The sequence below is a fragment of the Urtica dioica genome, chromosome 2, assembly GCF_054948205.1.
Source record: "Urtica dioica subsp. dioica isolate 48M chromosome 2, U.dioica_male_clone48M_v1_H2, whole genome shotgun sequence".
NCBI classification, from domain to species: Eukaryota; Viridiplantae; Streptophyta; class Magnoliopsida; order Rosales; family Urticaceae; genus Urtica; species Urtica dioica.
Window position 1 is genome coordinate 48,459,607 of NC_142757.1, and position 4,419 is coordinate 48,464,025.

The window sequence follows — 4,419 nt, forward strand, 5'->3', positions numbered from 1 at the left end:
ATTGTAAGAGATCATGATACAGTGACTGATATTATATTTCGTCCACAAATATAATATATATGTTAAAATTCTAGTTAGATAAAAAAAAATGTATACTTCAAGTGGAATGTGAATACGTATGTTTTTTTTCCCTTAATTTAATGCTGACTTGAAAATGGGATAATAGTAATTCAATGTAGTTCACTGTGGGGAAAATGTAGTTAATAATTTGGGCAAGAAAATATGGAAAGAAGAAATTGGGTAATATGAAATCCGGGTTTTTATCTTTTGTTTTTAATGGTGATGTATGATTATAATTATATAACTCAAATGAATTCTTTTGCATGTGATTGTAATGACTCTTAAAGGTGCTTGCTCACAAAATTTAGAGGTTTTGTGGCCTAGTTTCGTAACAAAAACGTCACGAAACATGTACTTCGTCATCATGAAATGTCCTCATTCATGACATCCTAGTCACAAAATCTAAAAGCACATTGGAATTAGAAAAACACACTGGAATTAGAAAAACAAAGCCATTATAAATTAAGCATACTAAATTTAGAATAAAAGACATTACAAAAATCACTGGTTAGCCATTTAGATGACCACCAAACCAATTACAAAAAATAAATCTTGATGTCATGGCACACCGTCACCCGAATTTTGGCCGACCGTCGATGGTAACTCGTTCGAGACAAAACTCTCGCTCCACCCGTGACTTCCACAATAGCTCTTGCTGCTTTCAAATCGGCTTTCCATGTCTCACCGAACAGGATTGATAGCATAGAGCCTGCGATCAGTATGAGGCGATGTTCATCCCCACCGGAATGATTCTCCATGTACTCGTTGAATTCCGCCTCTTTAGGATACCATAGGTTTTTTTTTTCCTTGGATTGAGAGATGAAGCAGAGCCCAAGGATTTCCCTTTCTGTAACTATCTCCTTCGTGTCCTCCGCCACAGCCACCTCGTGAAACAAACCGCTTCCTTTGGAGATTGAGATCATTTTGTGGGTGTGAATGATCGATAATCCAAGGATTTGAAGTGATAGCGGTTCAATATAATAAAAAAAATTCCAATTAATTCCTCTTAAATATCCTTACCTAACTTTAGTAATAGAATTAAACATGCTTTTAAATATCCTGACCTAATTTCATTGACAAAGCTTTTACGTTTCGTGATGACAATGTCACGAAGTTTCAAAGTTTCGTGACCACTATGTCACGTAATTGCAGGGTTTGGTGACCATATCGTCACGAAACAGATTACACGTCATCACGTAACAGATAATTAGCGACGACTTTTTCGTCGCTAATTAGCGCGGAAAAATTTCCCGCGTGAATTAGCGACGAAAAAGTCGTCGCTAATACCTTATGTGTAATCATAATTAGCGACGACTTTGTCGTCGCTAATTATTATTATCATTATTTTTTTTTTCGTCGTTAATTATAAATTTTGTATGGTTTTTGTTTATGAAATTATAAAATGAAAAATCAAATAAAAACTAAATTATATTATCCAAATCAACAAATATATAAAATCCGGTTACGTACGTTTTCGGTTATCGAGAAAACACTAGTCGCGACGTTTGCTTTGTCGTCCCGGCGCTCGTTTCCCCCCTCCTCGACGTGAAACGCTCTTCTGCTGACGCTGAAACTCTGCAAGCTGCGGCGGAGCAATGTGCTGATAAGTAGACTGACTTGGTCCGCCGGGCGTCGTCTGCTGGCTAGCGTCGGGAGTCCTCTGCTGGCCGCCCGTCGGAGTGTGGACGCCGGCCGTCGGAGTCTGCTGGCTGTGGGATGACGGAGCGTGCTGCGAACTCTGCGGAAATTGAGGCATAAACGAGCTCTGGTTGAGGCCGGGCACCTTACTCTGTATTGCCTCGGCGAACGAGGCGATGGTCGACGTGAACACTTCCTGAGAGATATATCCTGGATGCGACGTACCAGCCTCCGAACTACCGTAGACTTCGGCGACTTCAGCCGCGATCCGTGCTCCATGTGGCACCAAACGTTCGACGCTGGTCAAGTGATCATAATATCGCGGATCGCCTGCTGCTCTAGGACGAAAATATACGTCCGCTCCTTGTTGCTCAGCCTCTGCTCGCAACGTGTTGAACCTATCGACCAGTCTATCCTGATATAATTAACTACTTAGTATATATTAATAGAAAAATAAATGTAAACTTACATAACGTGCGGAGGCTTCAGGAGTCAGCCATTCGGACTTGTCGGACTGATGTTGGCGCTTGTAGTTCGCAAACAAGCTCTCGAAAGCGCCTGTCTCGGCGCTCTTCTGCATGTAAACAAAACTTCAAGTGTTAGATAATTTTAATGATTTGATGTATCATATAAACATAAAACTTACGTTCTTCATGCGGTGGGTCGAGAACCCAATCGTCCCCTATCGAGTCTTCATCGTCTTCTTCGCGCGATTCGCCTTGTTCTTCGCTTGTATGGCCTGTAATATAAGTAAACGAACACGTAAATAACAAATCGTTTAATAAAAGGGTAAACACATATTTAACGTAAATGATTTGATTACCTTAAACTCATCGCTCGTATATCGTTCTATCAGCGTCTCCCATTCGGTGTCGAGCTTAACGGTCCTCGGTTTCATCGACCGCGCCACCTGTACGCTGCTCTTGCAGTCGATGTCGTACCATGACCGCAAGGTATGCCTCCAATCGCGAAGACGAGTCTTCGCGTCTCGAATGATTGCCGTATCGACAATCGCCTTCTTCTTCCCGGTTGCATCACCATCGACTCGAATGTCGTACTTGTCTCGAATCGCTGCTCGGATCTCGGCCTCCTTCGCCGGCCCCACGTTCGCATTCGTCCACCTTGGGACCGTAGGCAAGATCTTGTCTCGGACGACCAACCCGAGCGTGTTCGCGAACGTCGTGAGATCCGGATCCATATCGCGCTCTGGCTGCAAGAATGACTAAAAATCCTCGTTATATATAACGACTTCCTTCACCCCCCCCGGGATGCCGTGCACTCTCAGATCGAAGCCCGACCGTCGGCCCACGCACGGCCGGTTCGATATCCTCGTCTTCTTCTTCGACGCCATCACGTACGGGCGCCGACTGACAATAATTCGAGAGACGGGCTAAGTAGTCATCCCCGCCTCCGCTGCCTCCAGCTCCTGTAGCCGCAACCATCTGAAATTCAAAACAAAATTTATTTAGTTATGCATGCGTAATGATTTAAATCAGTTAATTTAGTAAGTAAATGAAAAACGTTATACACTATCAATCATCGTCGTCTGACAAATCATCTTCTTCCATCAAATCTTCGTCCTCAGTTTCTTTGTCATCGATAAACTCTTCTTCTTCAATATTTTCCAAGTTCACTGCGTCGTTGCTCACGGGCTCTGGTATCGCAGACTGATGACGCGTCGACAGTGAATCTAAATCTGACGGTTCTACTGACAACTGAACTGAAGACGAAGATTGACCAAGAACGAGGTCAATATCAGAAAGATCCCACACATTTCGATGATAACACTCTTCGACGATTCGCCAATCAGGACCATTCAAGTTATCTTCCAAGTAGAAAACTTGTTTCGCCTGAGTTGCCAAAATAAATGGCTCGTCTTTGTACCATTCTTTTGCCACATACACGCTTGTCAAGTTATTGTCGTTGCGTGTCCTTTTCCTCGGATCTTGGTCACCAAACCAACGACATTGAATAATATAAATATTTATACCTAATATTAAAATTTATAACTAATTTAAATATTTGTGTAAACAAAACTAATTTAAATATTTATAAAATTTATAACAAATATATAATTCATTTATAATTTATAAAATTTATAAAAAATATATAATTCTAAAAATATAAATTATGTAAATATAACTAATTAAAATAAATTTATAACTAATATATAACTAAAGTTATATATATATAAATAACTAATATATTAATTCTATAACTAACTAATATATATATATATATATATTTTTTTTTTTTTTTTTAAAAAGACTTACCGATCCAGAGGGAGAGCTAGCGCGCGAGAACAAGAGGAGGGGAAGCGGCCAAGGACGGCGTCGGCGGGGAAGCGACTACGGCGTCGGCGACGGAGCGGCGAAGTAGTGGCGGAGCGCGGCGGAGGAGCTGTGAGACTTACCGGGGAGAGAGAAAACTGAGGAGAGAGAGACATACCGGGGAGGACGACGTCGGCGTCGACGGCACACGGCGGAGGAGGGCACACGGCGGACGAACGGCGGGAGATGCGAAAATGAGAGAAAAACTCGATTTAGGTCAGGAAAACGAAATGGGGAAACTGATTCGCGATCTGGTATTTAAAGACATTTAGCGACGATTTAATCGTCGCTAAATGATTACATGTCGTCGCTAAATGCACTTAAATAACCAGGCATTTAGCGACGAATCATAGAGATTTAGCGACAATTTGATCGTCGCTAAATCATTTCG